Source organism: Canis lupus, chromosome 10, assembly GCF_048164855.1.
Source record: "Canis lupus baileyi chromosome 10, mCanLup2.hap1, whole genome shotgun sequence".
Taxonomy (NCBI): Eukaryota; Metazoa; Chordata; class Mammalia; order Carnivora; family Canidae; genus Canis; species Canis lupus.
Window position 1 is genome coordinate 13,421,094 of NC_132847.1, and position 27,742 is coordinate 13,448,835.

At 39.1% G+C, this 27,742-nt stretch overlaps 1 protein-coding gene across 14 annotated transcripts in view; it reads left to right on the forward strand.

Annotated features, from left to right (window-relative positions):
• SNCAIP (synuclein alpha interacting protein) overlaps positions 1-27,742 on the forward strand; it is a 148,612-nt gene that overhangs the window by 23,565 nt on the left and 97,305 nt on the right. The window contains exon 2 of one of the 14 annotated variants that reach the window (XM_072840750.1): positions 3,024-3,151. The exons of 12 other annotated variants lie outside the window; for them this stretch is intronic. The gene's annotated coding sequence lies outside the window, so the exon portion shown is untranslated. One more of the 14 variants, XM_072840751.1, reaches the window with a different exon arrangement.

Below are 27,742 nucleotides of genomic sequence, written 5' to 3' on the forward strand. Positions count from 1 at the left end.
TTACCAAAATATTTTGAAATTTTGGGAAAACACTGGAAATAATTAAAAATAATATATACATTTTATTCTAGACATTTAGGTTATATATAGTGTTAACACAGAAACCTCATTTTACAAAGAAAATCTCAGAGGAATTTTGTTACTTGAATAAGTCCGGTTTTGCTTGGAAAAGGGGAGGAGGCTCTATCTTTAGTTACATACTGGTTATCACAAGAATTAGTGTGCATGTGTGCATGAGCATGTGTAATAGATAGAGCCACTTTTAATCTTGGGCACCTTATGGGGAGCTCAGTGTATTTCATCTGTGTGACTCTCCTGTGAGGAAGGTACTAGTGTCCTGATTCTACTGATAAATAAACAGACTCACAGAGGTCAAGTGACTGGTCCAAGATCACACAGCTAATTAGTGGTGTAATCATTACTCTAAATCAAATTCACCCAAATCAAAGCCCTTTTTATTGGTCCTTTGCTCCCTAGTTAGTTCTAATCCTTGAACTTTGGCCAGAGATTTTCTGCTTCAGTAGATAACTTTCTACCCTTGTTTTAATGATGTTTCATCTAGGTTTTTGTTCTTCCTAACTGCAGAAATTTGATATTTAAACTGGGAGTGTTTATCACATTTGACCCTTGCCACAACCTCTGTAGATAAAAGGCAAGTATGTTTATCCCCACCTATCAAGACTGTAGAGCTGATGCAGTAGCCCAACATCCTGTGAGAATGGTCACTTCTGGGATGGCTCTTGCCCTGTCCTTGTGCCCCATTTAATAGATGAGTTAGCAGGTAAGGGAAATTCATGATGCTAAAATGTGGGAGTCAGGGGTAAAGCTGAGTATACTGATTCCAGAGCCCATGCTTGATTTCTCCTTCAGTGAGATTAGCCTGGGAAAGACTCTGTGTGCATGTCAGTGTGTGTAGTATGTGCAGAAACAAACCAACCTTTAAATGACCCCACGTTATAATAACTTCATTTATGATGACGTTTTGGAACTAGTAAAAAGAAATTATTGGAGTGGCCACTAGGAAAAATAGAAGCATATCAACTTGAAGTATGTGACTTTGGGAATGAATTGAAACCTTATTTAAATTAGAGTAACTTCCTGTGGGCTTCTCATTCGATTAGGATGCCTGAACTGTGTTGTCTTACACTGTGTTCTATATTCTGAGAAAAAAAGTTCCCTGCTCCCTACAGTTGCCTCAGGTTACAAATGATGCAACATTTCTTTTGCTCTGTGACAGTCGGCTTCCTCCGGTTGGTTTGACAGCACAATTGAAGTAGACAAGGTTCTCTTATTCCTTTGCTTATTTTAATAGGGTACGGCTCGTGTCAGATAATCCAGGAGGACTTTAAGACATTCATCAGATTTTCATATAATTTTTCATCTTCTGTAGTAAAAAAAAAAAACAGGAATGAGAGTCACTGTAGTATTTTTCGTCACATATATTCTTTGATGTAATGAAGTAAATGACATAATCTTAATGTGAGGTATTTTATGTCTTTGCTCAGGCAACTGTTACTTTATTCATATGTCTTTGGTTTCAGCTCAGACCTTAATTTAATGGAGGATTTCAGGAACAGCTGGATGGAACAGACATTTTTTCCCATGATGGATGCAGTGTTCCATATATATTGTGTGATTCTGCATTAGAAATTACTAGGGATTTTAGTATTAAAAACAGGTGACAATATGTTTGCTTTTTGAAATGCAGAAAGGAGGATATTTTTACATAAACATACAGAGATTTGAATATATCATGACCCCATAAACACACACGTGTGTGCATTAACAACCGCGAGTCAGCCAGCTGAAAAATACGCATTCACAATTTATCTATATTAATCTAAACGCCTGCAAACTGGATTATCACTACTAGCAGTCAAGGCCAGCTAAGGATTTATTATTCATTTTTTACTATTCTGGGTATTAAAATGGTCACAGAACTGCAATAATACTGTTTCATATTTATACATGCATATTATCAAATTATGCTGACACTGACAATTTATAAACGTTTATGAATGGGAACCACATGAAAGATATCTGAGTTCTCTTTTTTGTTTCCTACAGTGAAGTCAGAAATCAAGGACTAATAAAATACCTTGAAATTCATATATAATGTACAACAATTTAATAAAGACTTTTGGGTCACGATGTTACTTTAGATTCCTATAGCATTTGTGTGTCATTTGAGTCTGTTGGCCCAAGTCTTCAAGGGAATGCTCATTTCCTAAAACCTCTTTATCGGCTAAACATAAGAGTTGATAGCAGGACTCCCATGCACCTCTGCTTCTAGGGCAGGCGTACTGAAGTCATCTGAGTACAGAGTCAGAAAGAGGGAGAGGGAGAGGGGCTCAGATATCATACAGTGGGGAGTGGTGTTAACTGGCAATTGAGTGGTGTAGGTATGGTGTGAAGGAGGCAGCTGGGTTTGTGATCACTTGGGAAGGTAGTGCCAATTTTTCCACATCTGATTTTTAAGAGAAGACAAAAATATGGTTGTTTTTGTAAAATGCCTTATTTTTAGAAGACTGGAGTAGGCCAAATCAACCCAGTATGTGAGCTACATGTGGCCCAAAGGCCTCCAGCATTCATATCCTCCCATTAGTCATAAAAACTGGAATCCTGAGTTGTCTTCCATTTTATATATGTGGGGTGCCACTATAGTTTTTGTAGGAAAATGATCTCATAGAATCTTCAAAATAGAATCAAAACCAATTTTGGATAGGCTGAAATTTTCTTCTTCAAGTATTAAAAAAAAATCTCCCCAGTTTTCTTGTTTAAGCCATGGATATGTACTTTTCAGCCAAATAGAGAAGGAAGGGGTGGGATCCTGTTTTATTTGGGATATTGTCTTTTACTATTGATTGGTCCAAAATAGGATACCAAATTTCCTTTTTGCCATTTATATCTCAGCAGGAGATTTCCTGTCTTGAGTCAAGCCTTTGTGGCCTGTTTTTTTTATCTGATCATTTGTCCATCTGATAGCCTTGATATGTTTTTATAACATTTCTTTTTTTTTACAGAAAATGTAAGTGCTATTTATGGAAAGCAAGCCGGTCGGCTGTGAAGGGTCTCTGGTGATTTCTCAAGTTGTTTTCACGTTCGACTGATACTGGCTTCTAGAACAGAAGTCTGGGAACTAGCCCTGAATGTGAGATCCCCGAACATGGGTTTCTTTCCTTTCCAAGTCTGTCTTCAGGGGCAGAGAGAAAAGATGAATGAGGATGGAAAATAGATGCGTGTCGCTGAGCGGGAGGTTAATTATATTAATTTCAGCCTCAACCCAGCATGAAGACCATATAATAATCTATAAAAAATGGAATGCCAACAAGGAGCCAAACTACGATTACCTTTTTTTTTTTTTTCCCTGAGAGCACAATATGTTAGAGTCATCAGGAGCTCATAAATTGCCCTTACAAGCAGTTTAGAAAAGGATGCTGTATGGAGCCTACTTCAAATTGGAAACTGTGGGGAGATTCTTTTCCCTGTTGCACTTGAGGTATTTTTTCCATGTGTTGAGTTTCATTTTGGTGGTTCGTTGGAGAACATGGGAATTCTGCTGGGCTTCTCCAGCCTGTGATAGATGAGGAGGGGTCAAGATGCAATTGAGTTATTTTAAATACTGAAGAGCCAAATGTAAATAGTACTCTGCAGTGCTGTTCCCTCCTTGTAGATGTGAATACAGGGATCCATCATGGTTCCCCCTCATTTGCGCTAAGTTACCTGGTGAGAATTACATGGTGGATGAGAATGGGAATCAGTAGAAGGAGTGATGAAACATTCCAATTTCTTCCAGACACCGGCCTCTCCCTTCCCTCATTAGGGAAACTCTGGTTCTCTCCTTCATCAGTAAGAATTACTGGGCTACAGACCAGTGAAGACTGTCGACATCTTGAAGCAGAGGAATAGTTTTCAGAATATTTACAGCACTCGTGAAAGTAACTCAGAATGTTGGGTGATCTGCCCTCAAAGTATTTGACTTTGTCCATTGTGCGTATTATCTTCCCTACTTACTATTACTTTGTCTTACAAATGTAATTTCAATGACCCCCTTTGTTGAAACACGGAAACACTTCTATTTCATTCTTCCAAAGAAGTGCATGATCCTACAATGCCGCGGAAATCTTGAAGCAAATTTTACTACCTCGTCACCTGTGTCTAGACAAATTTATTAGGCACTTGCTGATGGTGAGTAATACCTGTTTATTAAGCTGATTTTCAGGCTGCTTACATGAGAGCTTCCATAAATTAGCTTTAGTACCTTAGAACTTAAGCTTAAACAGAGATTAGGCATCCATAAATTGAACCAAGTGATCATGGTCTAAGACGGAAGAAAAATGTCTTTTAATGCATTTTTGGCCCTCCACTCCTCCCTCTCTTTCAACCCCAGGAGCCTGCTTTACCATAAGGAAGGACATATTTAAAGTTAAAATCTCTAGTGCCAGAAGTTTCTACGTTATGTCTTGGCTAACCAGTGAGGATAATCAGCACCTTGTCTCTCTTAAAACTGACAGGATACATTTTTAAAGTGTTGAAAGAGAAGTACACAGAGCTTGCAGGTTGAGCAGTCTCTTCCCTGGCCTCCCGGAGATTGTGAAACCTTAGTTGTTTTTAGTTGTCAGGGTAATGAACTATGGTCAGTTAAATAAATGGGGCTACTTTACTGATTGGCATTTTCTAGCTAATACGGAAGAATTTGAAGTGCACACTCTGAACTAGAAAAATTGACATTATTCCTCGCGGTGTTCATCTTGTTTGGTTTTATGGTACCTTTTCTGAAAGGAATAATCCTTTTCCCAGTTGGGTAGACTTGTCAGCTGTTTACTATGTTAAAAAGGCAAACCATATAAGGACTTTATTTTACCTTTTGGAAATTAACCCAGTCTTATATTTTAGATGAACGCTACTTAACCTCTCTGTACTCCAACAAATGCAATGACCCTCCCAATTTACTTGGCACTTACATTCAGAAGACAGTAGCATTGTGTATGCCTCTTGTCGCTTTAAAATTGTGCTGCCTTCAGGACCTCTTCAGAAGAGCAGGAACAACCTTTGTCTCTTGGAGATCTCTGGAAACCATTGTCTTTGGACAGGGTCCACCACTTGAAACCCACCCCTACTATCTTGGAAATGCTGGATAAGAAGAGATACATGGTGGTGCAGTGGGAATAGCCAGCACTTACGTAAACAATACCCCATCCTGAATTTCCAAAGTCCTTTGTCTCTCATAAATTCACTTCTCAATTATGTCATAGAATCAAAAGTTCAAGGAGTATAACATAAACTTTAAGACCACTTCTCTAGCAATTTTAAATACAACATGCTTTCAATCTGCAAGCCACCTTTCTTTCTCTCTCGGAGAGAGGGACTAACTTCTGTGGATGGAGATGCTTGGGGTGTTTTGGATTTTAGCTGTGTATGCCCACCAGCTGCATGTTCTCTGCACCACTGCTCTGGTTGTCAATATTAATACACTCTCAAGTAAGCAGTTTTTGGGTTTTCCTTTCCTCTTTTACTCTTCTCTTGAATGGTTGATCCACTCTTGTCTGGTTGCCCAAGTATTTACATCAAAGGGTGGAGAAGACTGAGCTGGGTGGTTTTGGGGAGGAGCCAGCACTGCCCTGTTGCCTCCTGGTGGGCCTCACTGCTCCCAGTACTTAGGTCCTTATGTAGTGTCCACAGGGATGACAATTGCCGGCTCCCAGTGCCTCCAGCAAGGTAAGATCTGGCATCTCTTGGCCATGATTCAGATTGTTGGAAATGGATTTAGATACTTAAAGAAAAGGCACAATCCTCTCAATCCACGTGCACCTGCTCATCATAACTGAAGCCTATGGAGTGCGCAGTAAAGCTCAAGTGTTCTCAGATGATCTCTCATTTATCCTCATGATAGTCCTACAGGAAACTTTGATGACCACTATCCCCAATTTACGGATGAGTTTTGAGACTTATAAAAAGTCATGGAACTTGCCTTTAGTTATTCCTTAGGTAAGTGGACTCAGCCCTGACTTTAGAGCCCAGGCGCTTACCACTGCCCTGTGTCCTCCCAACTGTCTCTCTCACCGACACGTAAATACCTTCCACAGTGTTAGCTCCTTATCCTGTCACTTGTTTTCATGGCAACAGGATGATAGCAGGCCTTGCTCTTTTTCCAGTGGCAGAATGTTTAAGATGCGTTGTTCTTAGAGATGGCTTGTAAGTGATTTTTTGCAATGGATATGTGAAACTCTATCTCCATATTTGCCTTAAGTAAGAAACAAAATAGAATCTCTCTTCTTTCTTCCTCTTGTACTTGTGATTACACTTGAATGGTAAGAGATGCCAGGGCAGATGGCATCTTAAAATAGTGTTAGCAAATATGTTCGCTAGTTAAAATTATAGAAGTTTTTCATACCAACCAGATTTGCCAGTAACACAATGAAAACTGAATTTTTAACGCTAAAACCTACTTGGGCACTTAGCTCTCAAACTCAGCCAACGAAGTGTTATTTTCTGCTTACTTCTTAGGTGTAGAGCGCAAAGTACTTAGAGAACTAAATTCTTGCCAGACAAGTCATTTTCTTGTGTTCCTCTTGATCTCCCCTCCTCACAATTAGTGCTGTCAGGTCTTTCATTCAATTAGAAACATATCATTAGAGTAGGAACACGTTTTTAAAAATTCAATAATTAGGACTGGGGGCTGTTGAAATTGCACAATGTTCAGTTATGGGGTATTTGAAAGAACAAGAGTTTGGCTTTTATGTGGAAGCAGTTATTTTATCTGAAGTAATGAGATGTTAGTAATTTTATCTTGCTTTAATCGACCACTGAGACTGTTAATGTAAATAAGCTCTGTGTGGATATTCTTAATGGATCCTCTGCCCTTGTTTTCTCCTAGGTAGGTGTAGTGAGGCTTTCAGAGAGGCCAAGCATGCCTTGTCTTCAGTGGCAAGATTTCTTTCTCCCGACATTTCAGTTCTCTTGACACTTGGGGCGATCATTTGCTGTTGTGTAGCTATCCTGCTGTGTTGTAGGATACTTGGCAGCAACCCTGGCCTCTACCCAGCACCACCTTCCTCCCAGTTGTGACAGTCAGAAATGTTTAGAGATCACCAAGAATCCCATAGGACCACATATTACTCCACATTGAGAACCATAGTTCTTTGGTTCTCCAAATGAGAAGCCACAGTTAGGGATCGAAATATCCACTCTTTAGATGGCCAAGCTGAGGTGGAGAACATGCATAACATCTAAAGCCAAATGGATTTGTTTTGTCTTTTCAGACATCTCTGCCCAGCTGTCATCTTACCAAGCCTTCCATAACCACTCTGTTGTGAAGTAGTACAACTCTGATGATCATCACCATCACCCTCACCCCGCTCTACTCATCTTTCTAGCTTCCTCCCCAATCCAAAGTTCCATATTTAATGCTCTGTTACGTTTTTCCCCCATGAAAATGCAAGCTACAAGAGAGCAGGAAATTTGTGTTACATTCAGTACTGTAACTGCACCTAATTTGCAATCCATGAATAATTACTGGATAAATGAGTTGATTATTTAGAGACGCTTGCTGCAAAAGGTAGAGTCAGAATATTAAAGAGCACAGATACAGCTTGAAATAAATTGAGAGAATTTTTAATGAGGAAGCATGGCTTCAGGTATGACAGTTCTACCTAATGGTTTTTGGTTTTATAATTAATTATTCTACAATTGAGACTTAGGTTTTCTGTTTTTTGTTTTTTTTTAACTTCATTTGATGTCATTAGTTACACTAGAGTCTATTTTTCACATCAAGAAAACAATGGCTTCAGATAAAAGAAAGAGCTGTAAGGGAATGAAGGAAAGCCCAGATGATGCATGAAGTGGGAAGACACTAGGAAAATCCCGACATTTCTTACACAGTCTATGAAAATATATCAGTAAGGAAAAGGCAGTTAGGTAGTTTCCCTGGAAGGAGTAAAAAGACAAGTACAATATTCCTTTGAACGCCTGTTTTGTCGTCACTGAACTCAACAACCCATGTTTGGAATAGAAAGCAAATAATAATTTCTCCACTGAGAGTTTAAAATTTTCATTCTTTTTTTTCAAAACTCTTCTCATTTCATACTTTACTTTTTCAGCTCCCTAAGTGTAAGCAACTGCAGCTATTTTTAAGTACTGTTACACTCAGCCTTCCTTTTGAATTAAAATAGTTGCTTTTAATAGGAAATCTGCATTTCATCATAAAGATGGAACACAAAATCCTGGGCTTAGCTATAAGGCCCCAAGATGAATGGGCTAAAATGCTCTAAGGTTAGCAAAGAGTAAAGATACACACTTGACCAAATGTGTTTTAGTAGTGAAAATTATGGACATGTATCCTGGCAAGGTGAAGAAAGCAGCCCATTCAGGCTGTGCCCTGAACACCATTGAAATTTTATATAACAAGAATGACCACCCCGGCTCTGGGCAGATGCCAGAATTCACCAGATCATCCACAAAGGGGCTTTGATCATTTATCTTTCCAAAAGTGTTTTTATCAAAGCTGTTGTTGATCAGAATGCCCTGGGGTGTTTTGTAATTATGCCTCTTTAGTTCTTTCAAAGAAGGTCATATTTCTCGCTTTTAAACAAAGGATGATAGAATTATTAAGAATCCTGGATTTGTTTTGTTTTCCTTTCTCCGTATCTGCTTCCTGAGATAGATATGAAGTCCTGAAGAGTCCAAGAGGATGGCCCCAGGGCTGTGGCTTGGGCACCTGTTTGTTGGCCATTTCCTTTATTTGCTGAGACTTGGAGGGAGGTTGACCCACCGTGTCTCACACAGCGTGTTACTGGCAGATCCGTCACACCTGACGCCTCACGATCTCTGCCCAGTGTTATTCCCATCATCCTCTACTTAATGGTATAATGTGATCCTGTCTTATCCCTTGTGGATATAACTTCGCTCAACCCCTGGAGTCAGGATTTTTGGTAGAGTTTGATAATGATAATAAGACGAGTGGAGGTGGTAGGGAACAAAGAAAAGAGAGCTGCCGTTCCCTTAAATTCTGACTGATAGCAGAACAGTTTAGGGGTCTGTGCACTCACCAGATGTGCTAAGTTTCTCTTCGGTGCAAAACATCATAATAGGTGATATGGGAGATACAGAGATGGATATGATCTGACCCTGCCCTCCAGGAAAGCATGCCTTCTAATTATTTTCTTCCTGGAGTCCGTCCAGGGCAGCCCATCGCCAAGGACCTTTCTGGAAGTGGTAGAAATTCAAGAAAATCATGCTCCTGTGACTTTCGAATACCCAATAAAATTATACTGTATGGTTTCACTAGTAGCATTTTTGTAGGTCTTTAGAATCCAACCTCTCAGAGACTTTTTTTAAACTCAAAAATGCATTTCATTTATCCCACGATTAGGTCTGTGTGGCTTTTTATTTTCTAAGTACATTAACATCACTAAATGAGGTTAAAAGTGGGATTCCAGTGTTAGAGATGAGGAAGAGACCTTGTCTCAAATAGCTGATGATTTTTCCAAAACTGGAAAAAACTTCCTCCTTTCTTTCTGTTGTAGTAGAAGGCAATTTGACCAATAATTCGCAACTATATCCTGTCTCCTGTACAGCATAGATTCTTTGACTAAAACAGTGTAAGAGCTGTAAAATTGTTAAAGATGCCCTAGACAGCTAAAGCAGTGGCCACTTAAATACATGTCTTCCTTCTTGCCATTGAATAATAGGACTCTTGCATTCTTTCTTAAAAACTTGTTGGAATTTGGGCAAGTGAAAGTAGGGTTGCTATGGCCTATTTTCAGGCCTTCCAACATGTCTGGTTCATACTAGTATAAAGCTAAGAAGTAAATTTTAAAACCTTTTAGTAGCCACATAGAAAGTAATCATTTTATTGACTACCAAGATATTTGAACTGTGGGGTTGTAAGCGAAACTAATGATACGGATATAATTATGGTTCTAATGAAAGCACTTGTCAATGGATTGTGTAGGGTTTTTTCAATCACATTAACTACATTACCAAATAATTAGAACAGAGTTTGAGGCAAGCTTTCCAGGAATGATTCCCAGATGTGAGCAAGCTAATTTTTATCATTAGATTGGAGATAACATTTTAATTCAGCTAAAGAGGGGAAAAAAGTACTTCAAGAACCTTCAAGAAGCCGATGTTATTTAACTTTCTTCATTTTCCCCACAAATTATTTGAAAAGATAGACTATGAATTCTTTGTCATCCATAATAAATTACAGCTTTCTGGAAGGCCTGTGTGAGCAATGCTTTTTAAAGCTTGCTAGGATAAAGTGGCAGTCATAGCATCTTTACCGCAAAGAACATCTGTTTACCAGCCCTGCTTTCTTTGCCTGGTTGTAGGAGTGCTTGAGGGAATGATTTCTTTTTTGTGTCTTGACAGGCTCCTGTGCTCAAGGCCAGACTGCAAAGATAACAGTAGTGTGTGTGTGTGTCTGTGCGTGTGCATATGTGTAGAGCACGCTGAAATCAGAAACATGCCACATAAGAGTATGTTTCATTTCAGTAGGTAATTGGGAAATCCTTGATACTATCACAGATGTGTAGATACCCTCAATTTGGGGAAAGAATTTAATATTAATTTTCCTTTGTCTCCCTTCTAAATAAGCTCTCAGTTTCTAGACATGCATTACCTTTCTAACTAAACTAATGCATTCACAGTGACACCTTGGAATCATGAGCACCATATTCAGACAGTTCTGTTTGTGTCTTAGTTGTAGAATATTGTGAAAAGAAAAAGTATCTTCTGCTTTTTTCTGCCTGAAATAGAACTATGAAGTTCTTTAAGGGAGAGAAGAGTTGAATTTGGGAAACCTCCGTCCTAATTTTTTCCCAATACCATTTTTTATACAAAAAATAAAAGTATTTCTCTTCCTAATTCTCCCTTTTCCCCCAGCCTTTGAATATTCAATATTACCAAGCATGTAATGAGCAAACCAAATTATCTTTTGTTTTTGCTTCTTAAGTTAAAAGTGAATTTCAATAAGCATTATTCATTGATTTTATGTACATTTTGTTAAGTTTCTGGGATTCCCTCCCTTATATCAAATTCCAAAGGACATAACACCTGTCATTCAAAATATTTCAATAGTTGGGAGACAATTGAAAATTTTTAGATTTCCATGTATTTGATATGTTGCTTAAAGAAGTGTGAAACATAGAAACCACTGTTTACAACGTTTATTCATTAATATTAAGATATCTTTGTTCGTTAAAAGAAAGATGTATAAACCTGGCTTTCACTTTTTGGGACATTACTGTCTAGGGGATTCTGGTGGTTTGTTACACTGATGTTCTCAAATATGTGGTATGATAAGCCCTAGTGTCTGAGTCCTCAAGTTCAGTTACAAGGTGAGCTGTCATAAGAGGGACATATTCACTGAAGCAACCACTAATTATAAAAATAGCCTTCAAGAACTCTGTCAAGTTAATGTCTCTTTTAATCAGTTTTTGGCTTATTATAAGATGCTTATAACAATTTACTGCAAAACTGCAATGCTAAAAATACGGTGCACATAGAATCCCTATAACAAAGCACAGTGATCCGCAAATATTACTTATTTTTTTTGGTAAAGGCTTTATTTTGTTAAGTAGTGTCTACAGCCATCGTGAGCCTCAAACTTAAAATCCCGAGATCAGAAATCACACACTCTACCGACCGAGTCAGCCAGGCACCCCTGCACATAGTCTTTAATTCAGAAAAATTGATGTTGGAAAACAGCATGAGGATATCAGTCGACATAAATCCATTGATAAATGAGGACCCGTCAGAGTTATACCAATGAACGGTTTAAAATGAGAGAACTAAAATGGATGAGTACCGAAGTTAGATGTTTCATATGAGAGTTATTTCGGAATCAAGGGGATAAACTCTTGGGAAAATTAATGACTTTTTGACAATTCTTTGCACACGATTCCAGTTTAGGCAGAATTGTTGCATAATTTTGTCAGAAAAGAAAAGTTTTAGAGGCGTCTGGCTGGCTCAGTCAGTTGGGGATCCGACTTTTGATCTCAGCTCAGGTCTTGATCTCAGGGTTGTGAGTTCAAGCCCCACATTGGGCCCTGTGCTGGGCATGGATCCTACTTTAAAAAAAAAATTTTATCCTGAAAATCAACTTATAAAAAATTTTATTTATTTATTCATGAGAGACACACAGAGAGAGACAGAGGCAGAGGGAGAAGTAGGCTCCCCAGAGGGAACTTGATGTGGGACTTGATCCCAGGACTGCAGGATCATGACCTGAGCCAAAGGCAGACGCTCAACCACTGAGCCACCCAGGTGTCCCTGTAAAACCAACTCTTGATTCAATCTTTACTCCAGTTCATAGCCACAGTAACAGATTAAACTTAATTCCTTATGATATAATTTTTTGGTGAATTTCTTTAAGATAATAACCCCGCATGATTTTTTTTCACTCTTTCTCTGAAAAAGTGGATTGGCCGTTTCCTGTTACCAATTTTCTTTTAATAATGAAAACCTCCTGCATAAAGCCACCACGCTGAGTTCTCTATCACCAGTAATTATGAGTAGAATGTGCCTTATTTGAACCTTGCCTTTAAAACCCTAATTATTTCTTTGTCTCTTCTCAGAATATTAATTTAGCACACTGGTTCTCAACTCTGGCCACACTTTAAAAATACTTGAGGAGTCTTTTAAAAATACTGATGGCCTGGCTGTGCTCCCAGAACATTTAAATAAGAACCTCTGCGGGGTGGTGCTTGAGGTAACTCTTTCGAAAATTTCCCCTGTGATTCCAGAGAGTACCACTGATAGATAGTACACTGCAAAGGTGTTACAGCTTCCAGCAGTTAGCTTTACAACCAAAGAAAAGGTAGGATATGATTTTTCTCCCCTTCCTACCTTGTTTTTATTACGTTGAAAACTTCTAAGGTTTTCCCTCCTATTTAGACGACTGGTCAAATTTGAAAAAGTAATGAGAGCATACTACATCTTTTTCTTGACAAGAAGGAGGAATATTCTTAGTGGAGGGGAACTCATTTCTGTATTTTGAAAGCTGTTTCTTTAGTTTGTCTTCTGCCTTGTGTTTGCTCTCTCTAGAGAAAGTATTCTGTCCTACTGGTGTTTTCTGAGACATTGAGGACCCCTGCAGACTCCTCACGCCTCACCCTTCTCATCCCCTCTCCTCTGCCATCCCATCATGCAACCCAGACACACAAGTGTACTCTCTGTTTCCTAAATCGGTGGTGCTTCATCTAGCCATAATGCTTTTGATGGAACTCTTCCCTGCCCTTGACTGTCTTGCACATCTGCCTATCACAGCCCTCCTGGCCAGCCTGGAGCACACCTCCCAACTTCCAGAGCCCTTTCCACCCCCATCAGCTGAATGTTCTCTAGAAAGATCAGCTGCCTTGTATTCTTCCCCACGTGGATTTTACAATTTGCTCACACTAGAGAGACAGTAAGTTCTTCATTAGGGAAAGACAGAAAATAATGTAATGGCAGGGAGAATCTCAAAGTTGCATTCAACTGTAATAGAAGAGGACTCTAAGTGTCATCTAAGTGTCAAGTTGTGTTTTCTTATGTTGTATTTCTGCATTCAGAGCAAATTAAGAATGGCACTGTCTGAATTCAGGGGTCTATCTCAGCTGAAAGACTTGTAAATACATAAATACGTTTGCTGATTTATATGTTTTAGAGGAAGGAGATGTAACAGGTAATTGTGTAAGTTCCCATCAAACACAGAAGATAATTTCTTTTTTAATTCAGTTTCAACTGATGGATTTTTTAAAAAATCGGGCTGGCAAAAATTTTTAATACCGTTACTTTCCTTCAGTGTACTCTGGCTCTGATAGTTCAGATTGGTGCATTCCTTTCGTGCCCAAAGAATAATGCCTTACAAAGGGTTTATAAAGCTTGGAGTTTAGCTTGAATCATTGTTGATTACTAGGAAGGTCTTATAAATTATCTTTCTGTATTTCAGCTGAGATTCTGACTCACAGGTTATCATTGACTAATCTTAATTGTATGCGTTTTGGGCAACAATCACGTTATTTTAGTTTTTTTGTGCTTATGTGCACCGCAAAGCCTGGAGGGCACAAAATATGTATGACGGGGTCCCAGCCTCTCTGTGGCAAAAAAGTGGACCCCAGATGAGAATGTGGAATGAAGGGAAAGTATGAGATGAGCTCTCTTGCAGTGAAGTAGGGAGATAGATTGGGTGGTACCAAAGGATTTCGTGAGGCTTAACAGAAGCCAGAACACCAAAGACCATGTAATAGCTAAGACATTCAGTATTTATTCTTGCTTATATTGTTGAGTGCGGTTTACTTTCTTTAATCCTGAAGAGCCTTGTTAGACACATTAACTATGGGTCTAGTGCATCAATTACAGTAACCCAGATCTTATTTTACTCTATCTGTGCTATCGTGCCAACATTTTTCTACCAATTCAGCATATTTACTTGGGTGTTTTCTGGGATGCAAAGTGTTACCCTTCTTCATGTTTTGTTAGCCTGTCTAAATTCTGTTTTGTGATATCTTCTCCACTCATTTTATGTCTTCTTTTCCTGCACTAAGAGATGGACTTTTTGATTCCAGAGGGTTAGTTTAGAATGTGAACCAATTAAAGACATCTTATTTCTTCTGTAGTGGTTTTGCTCTTAACATAACCAGTGAGCAGCTTTTTATGTTTTGCACTTAATGTCATTAGGACCCAGACAGGCCTGAACAAAGGGCAGTGTGCAACATCTTCTGTCTGTTTGGACCCAGCTGTAACTGGGATGTTTGTACTGACCTCATCGAGAAAAGCTGGCTGCTTAGCAAACTTGGCCAACTGTAGTTTGAACCAAAAGAGTTTGTATACAGTATGTTGGCTGCGTACCAGAAGACCAGATGATTGCCTTGCTCAGAAAGAAGGGTCTGTCAGTGATGATGACCTCTTGTTTCCCAAAAAGCAAGACACTGTGATCTCACCTACTGATACCTTCTCAGAGGCAGGCCACATCTGATTCATCTAATGGCTCTGTTGGAAGCAACGAGATCTACAAATGATTGGCAAAGTGCAATTTTCAAAATCTTGGATGCTCATTGTTTGTTACTGATGTTTTTAGAAATATATTAAATTAGTACATTTTGTTTTCTGTGAAAGTCACTTACTATCTCGTCTCTGTTCCTCTTATCAGATTTCACCCAAACCCTTCCAGAAAAGTGAATTCCTTGTATATCCCTTCTACCTTTTTATCGAAGATTACACCACTGCCTGTAGAAAAATCTCAAAGATCTTCACAAGGTTTCTAGGGTTTTTTTTTTAAACTATATGTTTATATTAAGCCTTCTTTTTAAAAAAGGCCAAGATTTAATGGTTTCTTTTAAAATATTAAGGTTTTTATTTTTAATAGGGTTATAATCTACTTTTTTGGCTAAGTTGTCTTCTCTGATTACTGAGTTTTCTACTTCTCTTCCTGAAGGACAAATTACAAATAAGGGATTCCAGCAATTTTTTGATTTGCAAGATTCTGTTGTATAATAAACAGTAGAAACCTTCCTTCATAGTTCTCTATGGAGGTAGAAAAATAATTACCACAAAAAAGGTTGTTGGAGTACTTTTAAAAAATGCTTTTAACCTCTTTAAAATTTCAGATAGCTTTTACAAAATACATTTAGTTATTGACATTAATGCATTATATATGAATATAAACAGTATGTGTTATTGGTTTAATATTTAACCTTATGGAATCCTACTCTAATGAAAGCCAAAACTTGGAAAGTAAATATTGTTTTCCTTGGTTTATTTATTTTTTATTTTTTATTTTCTTCTTCCTCCTCCTTGTCTTCCTCCTCGTCGTCCTCCTCCTCCTCTCCTCGTCGTCGTCGTCCTCTTCTTCATCCTGGTTTATAAGTCTAAAAACAAAGCTTCAGAGATTTGTTAAAACTTTAGATAAGTTTGCTCAATTTTGATGTCTTGGTTTCTTTGGTTTGCTAATTAATGTTCTCGTTTACAAAATCAAAGATCATTCTTCACTTTCTTTGTGATTGTGCCATATATCAAAATTTTTTTGTCTAAGAAGTACTTTATTTTGATCATATTATATCTGATCATTTAAGGAAGGTAAAGGACATTACGTTTCTCACTTTTGAAAGAGCTAAGTTTCTTATTTATCAATGTTTGATTATTTTTGAATGTTTCTTGTTACTTAGCTTAAGGAACCAAATATTATTTGAAAGTCACCCCTGATCCTATCTTAATGAAATGTATACATTTCCTTTGAGAACTTTTTGAATTTTGCTCCCCAGTTCAGATTTTAAATACAGAAAAATAAATTGGCAGGATATCTTTTACACCTAAAACAACTTTTGAGATTTCATAGTCATGGGAAATATGGCAAAGATACATACTTTCATCTTATGAAAGAGAAGTACTAGAAATAATTAGTTTGGGCAGCGCCGGGTGGCTCAGCGGTTTAGCGCAGGCTTCAGCCCAGGGCCTGATCCTGGAGACCCCGGATCCAGTCCCACTTCAGGCTCCCTGCATAGAGCCTGCTTCTCCCTCTGCCTGTGTCTCTGCCTCTCTCTCTCTCTCTCTGTGTGTGTGTGTGTGTCTCATGAATGAATAAATAAATAAAATCTTAAAAAACAAAGAACTAATTAGTTTTGTTTGAAATGTTACTATTGTAAAAGTTCATGGGAAGAACTGTGTAGGGACGCCTGGGTGGCTCAGGGTTGAGTGTCTGCCTTCCTCTCAGGGTGTGATCCCGGGTCCAGGGATCGAGACCCACATGGGACTGCCTGCAAGGAGCCTGCTTTTCCCTCTGCCTATGTCTCTGCCTCTCTCTGTGTGTCTCTCATGAACAAATAAATAAAGTCTTAAAAAGAAAAAGAGCTGTGTAATAAGCATAGCGTCTTAGCCTTCTCTATGTTATAACTACAAATAAGTTGTTTTTAATATAAATATTTCTGATTTTTATGCTCTCTTGGGAAGTTCCTGGATATTTGTCAATTCCCCCACTTCCCATATTTTAATAGACATTTTTTTAAGATTTTATTTATTTATTCATGAGAGATGCGGAGAGAGGCAGAGACATAGGCAAAGAAGTGGGCTCCCTGCAAGGAGCCCCAAGTGGGACGCAATCCTGGGACCCTGGGGTCACGCCCTGAGCCAAACACAGACAGTGAACCACTGAGCCACCCAGGTGCCCCCAATAGACATTTTTTAAAATTTTATTTATTTATTTATTCATGAGAGGGAGAGAGAGAGAGAGGCAGAGACACAGGCAGAGGGAGAGGCTCCATGCAGGGAGCCCGACGTGGGACTCGATTCCGGGTCTCCAGGATCAGGCCCTGGGCTGAAGGTGGCGCTAAACTGCTGAGCCACCCAGACTGCCCTAGACATTATTTTTTAGAACAGTTTTAGATTCATAGCAAAATTGAGAGGAGGGCGCAAAGATTTCCCAAATACTTGTTTTGACCCCAAAATGCATGGGGTCTCCCATGATCAGCATCCCCCACCAGAATGCTGCATTTGGCACAATTGGTCACCCCATGTGTGCATATCATTGTTATTTAAAGTCCATAGTTTACATTAGGCTTCACTCTTGGTGTTGTACAGTTTATGGGTTTGGACAAGTATATAATGACATGTCTCCACTCTCATAGTATCACACAGGATACTTCCCCTGCCTCATAAATTCTCTGTGTTTTGCCTGTTCCTTCCTCTTTCCACACAGCTTTCTCTTGTCTACTCTGAACCTTGTGGGAAAAAAATCAAGCTTTTTAATCTTCACAGGTGTAGGACAAGAAGAAAAATCACTGTGGGCAGATGACAGAACCTAAGACAGTTTTGGGTTCCTTGAAAAGAAGCTATTAGTCCATCCTTCCAACAAATATTTCCTTTCCTTATCTTTGTTCAAATGAGTTACAGACTACTCAAAATCGCCCCACTTTACGAATAAATATTTGGTTAACTATAGCTGATATGCTGTGGCTCTAGCTGAGCAATCTATTAGAATTGTAGGCTGTTGGGAACTTTATTGTGGATGGTTCTGGCATCATCAGCCGATTCCAGTTACTCATTTTTAGTGGATACAGAAGCCCACGTCCACGGGAACTCCTTTAATACACGTGAACAAGGAGGTATAGTGTGGGCTCTGCTTTTAGCTTTTTTTTTTGTGATCAGTTGTATTGCCCTAGATGTTTTCAGAAGTTATTGTTCTTGTCTCTTGGGTTAGTAATTAGCATCAGTGGAATTTTAAAGCTGGAAGGAGTGAACAGTTACATACGACAGCGTGGATGAGTTTTCCAAACATTATGTTGAGCGAAAAAAGCCAGAATACTGTGTGGTTCCACTATGTCACGTTAACAAGGCTACTCACCTGATGATGTTGGAATTCTGGAGAGTGGTTGCCTAGGGTCAGGGAGGGGACAATAACTGTACTGGGACAAGAAGAGAGCTTCAGTTTGTGAAGATTCATTAACTTATAATTAGGATTTGTGTACTTTACAACCAAAAGCTTAAAATAATGGTAACAATCATGAGATATAATCCAGAGGCTTGGGAAGAGAAATGTATAAAGCATAGACAGTATGGGGTGGGGAGTGGTTTAAATGGGTGTCTGGTGCAACCTACCTAGCCCATTTGAGTTCCCCTAGAGACCCTACTACATTGACCAGATTACTCAGCTACTTGCTGACAACATTTATTAATTCATGCTACACATACAGAACATGTACTATGTCCCAGATAGGGGCCGAGATGCAGAGATATAGTTGGGAAGCAGACTGATGCAGCCAGACTCTGTCCTCGCAGAGTTCAGAATTCAGGTTTTCCAGCTTGACTCCATTGCATGGCTTGGCCCACCCAAGTAGACATTTGAGTTTGTACTTCCTTGATTCACGTTAATTTTCCTATTTCAGAAAACTAGATATTTCATTTCTTAAGGCTCAGACTAGAATTTCATTCCCACTTCTACTTGTTGCATGTTTCCCTGTGTTCAAGGAAGAATGTTTTGAGAATCAAGGGTCGTCCGCTCTTAACAAGAGACACTGGTCATGTACTGAGGCTGTGCTGAGAGGAGAGGGAACTCTTGCCCAGGCCTCTGGGCTTGGGGCTGGAGTCATCCCCATCATTTCTGGATGGGTAAACTCACTCCCATCACTTGGCTTCCAGGCTTGTCATTTGAGCAGGCTCTCATCTGCATGTCAATGAGGCTGAAAGCCCTTGGAAAGAATTAACTGGTCTGGGATGTTGATGCAACTTTTCAGCAAAGGCAATTGAAGGGAAAGTTGCCCTGACTGAGCTGATTGTCTTGGAGCAGATATATAGTGAAGTAATCATGTTAATATTATGTGACTCGGGTTATATGATATTTTCAATGATCAGCCTAGTAGGATTTTAAACATGAGCAAAAACACAAACTAATCAAAAACAGTAAATGAAACCTCCCTTTTAAAGCAGATCAACTGGCCTTTTAGTTATTTTTATACTTTTTTATTCAGATTAAAGCCTAGGACAAATTCATATTTCCTTCAATTTATGAGCCGTGTTTTCTATTGCAGTTTTAAACCAACAATATTAATTTCCAGTTGTATTTCTTTTCCTTTAGGACTAATTAAAGAAAACATGTTTGTTTTTCTAGGCATCACTCCCAAATCTTCAAGTGCCAGGATATAAATTCTGGTTTTATGTTCCAAAAGAATGTTTAGGTTTTGAGATCATATAATCTTTGGTAGAATGAAAGTTTGTGTGTGAGGGGGTGCATGTGTTCTTTGTTCACAAGTTTAGCCTCATACCATCGACATTTCTAGAAAGGTAAGCAAATTCCACGCAAAGACTATCCTGTTAATTCTCCACAGGTTATTAAAATAAACACCCAACAAATTCAATTTAGATTTAAAACTATGTTTTAGAGGCCATACATTTAATAGGTAAGATATCTATATTCTCTTATTTGTGTTATTGTTCTTCACGTAGAAGGTAACTTCCTCCAAAAATTCTCTACAGAGCTTGATTTCCAAGTTGTTTCAAATTGCGAGGCAGTAATAGGAGATTCTTCATGATCTTCCTTCTGAGGAAAGTTGAAGCAACTCTGTGCCAATAATAGTATACAGTGAACTCCCCCCCCCCCCCGCCTTTCTATAGACTGATTGGGTTATATACCCAGTGCATGAGGCCAAAATTATGTCTAGTCAAAATGACCCTTGAATGCCTGTTAAATTGCCCATGAAATCCACCTTCCCAGAAGCCCAGAGCTTTGTTTGAGTGTCAGACGAGGTATGACCACACTCTAGGAAAAGTAACCCTAGAGAGGCACCTGGCTTGGTAAGATCCCTACACCATGAAATACATGAGAACCCAGTCAATGGGTGGGACAGCTGATTTCCTGTCTTGAATCCCTTGTTCATTATCAGGCCTAGACTCATGGAAGTGAACAGAGAGTGGAATTTCCTACACTAGGTCAGTTGCTTTGCTTTCTTCTCTCTTTTCTCTGTGGAGTTACATGTAAGCTAAATGTGCATGTGGTGACATCACCGTATCTATGAAGCCCCTCCAGGGCTTTTCTGTGCATAATACACCAATGGCCATGTCAGTTGTAAACACTTGAGAAGAACACATGTAATAAGAGATTTCCGTGGTCTCTACCTCAGCTCTACTACTAAATAGCATTTGATTATGGTTTCGGATAACTGCTTTTGAAGGTAGGTAGCATTTATGCATGTTTGAATATATAGAGATTGTATTTAGTACTATGCCAAAGTGTATTTTGGCAACAGTAGAATGTTGTACAAGTTGGCTTCCTTTTTAAAAGGTCATTACATAGTTTATATGCCTAACGTTCAAGAAGTTCTTTTGGATCAGCCTGAAGTCATTGGACATATTTTACTTAAAATGTTATTCACGTATACAGACACACACAGAGACTTCCTCACATTCCTGATATAGGCTTTTCTGGCTTGACTAGGTCTTGGAATTGGAAGCTCCAAGATTTTTCTCCTGCTGCTCAGGGTTCAAAGGTCATTCCCTCCTCAGAGTTTGGTGATGTTGGGATAAGCTTTACAGCTGACTTGGGAATCCTCCTCCATCTCCCCTTTCTTCCTCACATAAGCCCGTACTATCATCACATGCCTCTGTCACCAAGCCAAGGCCTGTTGGCTCCACCCTCCTCGTGTGTACTGAGTCTGGCCCTGGTATGGCAACAGACAAGCCACTGGAAGGGGCCTGGCTCATGGTACTCTCCCACTTGAAACTGCTTCCAGGCTTCCCTCCACATCAGAGTAGATTCCGGACTCCTTACATCTCTGCCTGCCTCTCCAACTCGGTCCCCGGTCTCCTTGGACTTGCTCCCATGTCCTCCATACTGGCCTTCGTGGGGTTATTCTCACTTCAGGCCCTTTGTACTCTGAGTTCCCTCTCCTTGTAATCCTCTTCCCCCACATTGTGTGTGGCTCGATGCCTTCTAGTATGCAGAAAGAGCCTTTTCTTGACATACCACAATTAAAAGAGCCCAGCCTAAGGGACACCTGGGTGACTCAGTGGTTGAGCCTCTGCTTCAGTTCATGTCATGACCCCGAGGTCGGGGATTGAGTCCATCCCGTATTGGACTTTGTGCAAGGAGCCTCTGCCTGTGTCTCTGCCTCTCTGTGTCTCTCATGAATAAATAAATAAAATCTTAAAAAAAAAAAAAAAAAGCCCATCCTTCCCACAGTCACCTTCAGCCTGCATTAAAAAAAATTTTTTTTTTATTGCACTCATCTAAACCTGAAAAGATTTTATGTCTACTTAGTTACTTGTATGTTGTCTGATTAATCCTTTGGAACGGTGCTGTCCCACGTGATAGCCACTGGCCACTTGTGGTCATTTCAGTTTAAATGTAAGAAATTGAAATGCAAGAAAAAGAAAGAAAGAAAGAAAAGAAAAGAAAGAAATTGAAATGCAATTTGAAATTGAGTTTCTCCATTGCACTAGCCACCTGCCAAGGGCTCAGTAGCCACCTGTGGTGAGTGGCCACTGTATCAGAAAATGCAAATAGAGAACTTCCCCATCTTTACAGGAAATTCTGTTGGATGGCACTGCTTTCAAATATGAGTTCCCTGAGGGCACCAGGCCTACTTTGCTTGTTCTCTGCCAAATGCCCAATGGCTGTGTCCCATACGCAATGCTTAGTGGATGAGGGTGAAAGAAGGAAGAAGTGGGGGGAAGGGAAGAGCCTTATATTTTTCAGGAAGAGGTATCTTCGTGTCTCCAATCCTTCTGCACTCCAAAATTAAGTTGCATGATTAAAATAATTAAAATATGTTTCTTAAGGGGAAATATTTAACCATCATAATGGACCCCTTTTAGTATTCCTCTGTTTATCATGTTTCACCTAATCTTAGGGCCTCACTTTGGGGACTCCCAACTACAAATAAAGGCATGACTGCTGGGAGAAAACATATTTTTCCTCGTCTTTTTTCAGTACAGTAAACCATTTTCCTGCCTTTATCTCCAGGATGTATGTACAGTTTTTTTCCCCCCTCATTAGAGCTCCAGTTCCAAAAGTTAGAAATATGGAATGTGTCTCCCTGCAGGTTATTTGTGTGATTTATCTGAATTTACCTTTCTGAAAGTGTCTGGACAGGGTATGGACCTGCCACCCTCTGTATCATGCCAGACTGGGGAGACTGGGTGCAGTGTGAGGTGAGGCCTGTGGCTGAGTGCTGATTAAAAGCAGCACCTTCCCTCTGGCTTGCTTCAGAGCTAAGACCCTTATAAATTGTTCCTGTGAACTTTTGAACTCAGAGAAACTTCTGAATATATGTAAGAAGAAGTAAGATAATCCAGGACTAAGAATTTGTGTCTTCCTCATAACAAATCACATCTACAGAAAAATAAGGTTGATTCTTGGCTTTTTAAGATTTTCATGTAATTTAATGTTTTAAAACTTATCCAAAACCTTTAAACATACTTCAGAGAAAGTTTTTAAAATATATTTTAATACACAATTGTCTAGATAGGAAATTGTTCCATGTTGTAGACATGAAAATGATTTTCAAATAAGGATGGGTTCAAAAACAATAATTTTTCTTTTTGCTTTAAAACAGCTCATTTAAGCCCACAATAATGTACTAAATCATGTTCTGAAGCCTAGATAACCAGAAATTTAATAGATTTGAACTGTCACAATAATGTCAGAACTTTTAAATTTTTGAGCAAGTTTCATGTTGAGTGTTCTGTTGCTCTGAGTAACAACATGAGGTGTTGAATAAAACAAAAACACTTTGCAGATCTGTGCCTTTCTTCCTCCCGAAACTTCCTTCCTAACGAGTTAGTGAATACTTTCATTTAATTAGACATACAAGAGAAATATAACAGCTATTAGTTGAAAGTTGTATTTATTTTTATTGGAGAAGGTAAAGCATAATATGCCTTTAAAAGCTGAGTGCTAAGCAGTCGGAATCTACGTTTGAAGATAAAGATTTGGTCTCTAAGCTGTGTTACTGGACACAAATAATACTGCTTTCAGCCTCTCAAGAAGAGGGGGATCTCATGCTGCAAAGATCCTATGTATGGAACATGCTACAGCTTGGGAGAACCAATTGGATTTTAAGAACCTCTTTATGTACACAGGGCTGATTATTTGCCCTTGTGGTGGGGCTCTTTCATGCTGAAGTGGGGAAACGTTATTTCAAGAAGCACCTGTAACCACTTTCTCAAAGTTCTTGGATTTTAACAATTTGATGTCGGAATTGCTTTTGGCTCATTGAGTCCTAAAGATTTAGTAACATAGCCAGCCTCTCTACTCAGAAGAATATCCCACAACAGGCAAATTCATAAGAATGCTTGGAAGGGCTTCAGGTGTCTCTAGCAGTCCCTGTTGAACAGAATGTCTGGAACCACCTTGGAGCTGTGCATCTTCTGTCTTCCTGACAGGCTACACAGCTAGTCCCAGAAACATTTTCAATTTCTTTCTTGTGGAGGCTGGTAATAGGGCTGTATTAGCAACTGAATGGAAAACTGAAGCTGGTTCCCAGCAGTTCCAATATCCTGCACCAAGTATATTGTCTTCTTAGCATAAAGTGGAAATAATCTTAGGCTCTTGTGGATTGTAATTCTTTCTCCACCATTTACTTGCTCTGTGAACTGATGACTGTCACTGAACCCATGTCTGTTTTCCTGCCTCTAAAAAGGGGGTAATTGCACCAGCTTTGCAAAATTGTTATAAGTTTTAGAAGTCAGGCATGTAAAGTGCCTGGCATGTGATTAATTGCTCAGAAAACAGTGCTGTCTCTTTAGTTTCATGAAATTCATTAGCTGGAACTCTTCTTGGAGAAGAGAACTCTGTTTTTGGATTACATTCACTTAGCACTTAACTTTTATTTTGTGATGTCTCCAAGTATACTCCATGAAAAAAAAAAAAGTATGATTATTTGTACCAGAGCTCCTCATTATCTGAGAATAGTCGGGTAGTGGAATGAAAGACTGTTTAAAGTGAAGTCACTAAAAACTGAAACATGTCTTCCTGGTAAACAGTAAAGCAAAATTAATGAGATTTAGGTTAGAATGAACTCGCAGTTGATTCTTTCAACAAAATTACACATTCATATAATATGACATCCATCGTTTTGTGTTTGGTTTTGCAGTATATAACAATGGTCATTTTTACTGAGAGAGTGTGTGTGTGTATGTGTGTGTGCGCGTGTGCGTGTCCTTGGGATTCACTGATTTATCCAAAGCTTCTCTTTATCATTTGATAGTCAACTCATTCTCTTGTGAAACATCTATTAGACCACCATCCTTATTGATGTGTTTCTGAAAGTAAGACCTGCTTCAGCTTCTCTAGTGACCTGATGTAGATTTCAAAGCATTACTCCTCAGAATCCTTGTTTCTGATTTCAAGAAGTCTTTTGTAAGCTTTGCCATTTAACTTCCAATCCACTTACATTGTGTCTGTGTTGAACTGAAGGAGGGTTTAAAACCTCCCATAGCCAGTGTAGGGTCAACTTCCAAAGATGTTGATTTAATGGATACAGAGCCTTGCTACTTCTGAGCAAGGGAGGGATACTTGGGAGGAGGAGTTTTAAAAACAGTCAATTCATGAATATTTTCATGTTATGATGACTTTTGTATCACTGCACAACCCTAAAACTGTGGGAGGTTGGATAACCAAGCATCCCTGTGTAGGATGATTGTCATCCCCTGATGAAGAAGAGCTGTATCACTGACCTAAAGGTCCCCAGCATGATCTTTTTCAGCATGTTTGCTCATGCTGTCTCCTGGGTTTTCCAGAACAGCTTTTCCATCAGTACCATTTGATCTTCTGCTTCCACATAATCAGTTCCTAAGGACAGTCCAGACATAGAGAAAAGGGAAAGATCTTGCTTTCTTAGCCCTGTATCAGCACAATCAACTTTTAACCATTTATAAAACTAGCCAGTAATGATTTTTTTTAATGGCCTTTGTCACCTACTACTGGAGGATAGATGCAGTTTGGGGACAACTAAGAATAGAAGAGAATGTGTGAATGTTCTGAATTCCAGCCGCAGAGTCCTGATTTCCAAATCATGAATGACCTTGATGTGCTGAGTAATTTTGCTTATCATTGGAGATACATAGTTGATCTATAACTGAGAAATAAAAAATAAAGGCAGTTACAGCTAACATCTATTAAGCACTATTATAAGGACTTTGCCTACATGGTCTCATTTAATCTTCACAATATCCTCAAAGGTCAAATGTGCCTATTTTACAGATGAAGACACTTGGGTCCCCATCACTTAAAAGCCTGTGAACATTGGGTGAAGGTAGAAATCTAGCAAGAGTATGGGGTGAATATGGATGTTTTTGCCCAGCAAGGTATGAAGATATACCAGTATGGATCACCACTGTGGGGTGATGTGTTGTAAATTCAAGAATCTGGTGTTTTCTAACCCCAAAAATGGAACTTATGGTGGAGAGCCAGGTTTTTCCTTTGTTAAGCTCAGCAACATGCAGGTGAGCCAAGAACTCAGTTGGAGTTTGACAAATGAAACAGAGATCCAACTGAGGCTGAATGGAACATGAACCATACTCAGTGGCCTTGGCAATTCCTCCCCACCCCCTAATAATGTTATAGCAAACACATGCAAATAAATTAAATCACGCAGCTGCATGTGCTCCAGCTAGTTTCACCTTGCGAGGATAGACTTTGAAAAGCTTGACAAGGGTTTGTGACTCAGACAAAAGACATGTTTAAGAGGGAAGGAATCTATGTTTAAAACATTGTGTTTCCAGGTATCATGGCTTCTGTTGTTTGTTTCACTGACTTGGTTGCACAGAATGTCAGCAATCCAATTAGTCCCTGTCCATGTTGTCTTGTCTTGCCTTTTCTACCAGTTGCCATTGCTTCCCAGAAGGGTCTTGGTCAGAAGTGACAGAGCTCTTCCTAGACCATGTGTAAGGTGGCTGGGATTGATCAGGACCCTAATGGTTGAAACTAGCTCCCTTTGCCATACCTCACCTGGAAGAGTTAGGCCCAGGAAAAGGGAAAATAGGTATAGAAGTAAAAGTAAACACAAGCATTGAAATTGAGAATCCCAACATAACTTAGATTCAGAAGGAAAAGGAAGAAATTTTACAAAATCCCAATTTTCCATAACCCCTAGAACAGTCCTGGAAACTGATGAGTTAAAAAACATTTCTTGATTATTTTAAAATGGTCTGAAGCTGAAAATTTTTGTAAAGAAACACTACATAAAATGTATCTTAAAAAAATAGGCGGCCTCTATATTCACCTTCTTATGCAGGTATTGATATAGATGTGAAACTTTTGATGCACAGTCTAAAAAATTATATTCAAAACATGTATTATTTGTACAAACATCTCCTCTGCCTCCTTGTAATGAGAATGGGTCTCCCTGTATGGGTGCATGTCTCGCTAATGAAGTCATCTCAACGAGGTGCTTTGGTATGAATGTATGGTCAACAGCCAACTTTAGGTCAGGTTGCTCTAATGTCAAAAAATAAAATTTTTCCCACTAATTTCATTTCATTTATTTGTATTACTATAATTTATTTAATTTTCAATAAATTCAAAATATGCAGCAGGCAGACAATTCAGAAGATGTTTTCTCTTTCCAGCACACCATTAAAAAGTTGTACGGCATTAAGCGAATCACTGGTTCCTTTTAGATGTAACTTCCCTAATTCATAAGCTGATAAGACCATGCTAGATAATCACAATTTTTCTAAGTACTTTTTAATTTTTTTAGTTTAGTTTTATTTTTTTAAGATTTTTATTTATTCATGAGAGACACTGAGAGAGACGAAGAGACATAGACAGAGGGAGAAGCAGGCTCCATGCAGGGAGCCCGATGGGGGACTGTATCACGCCCTGAGCGAAAGGCAGACCCTCAACCACTGAGCCACCCAGGTGTCCCTAGAATAGTTTTAGATTCACAGCAAAATTGATAGGACTGTACAGAGACTTCCTGCCCCCACACATGCCTAGCTTCCCCCATTACCAGCATCACCCACCAGAGTGGTGCTTTTGTTACAGCTGATGAACCTACATTGACACTTCTTAAGCATCCAAAGTCCACAGTTTTTACCTTATACTCTTGGTGTTGTGTAGTTTATGGATTCGGACAAATATATAGACATATATCCCCAATTACAGAATCATACAGACCTTTTTCACTGCTTTATAAATCTGTGCTCTGCACATTCATCCCTCTGCCCGTACCTCATAACCCTGGCAACCACTGAACTTTGTATAGTTTTGCCTTTTTCATTGTGTCATATGAACAGGATCATACAGTATGTAGACTTTCCAATTTCTTCTTCC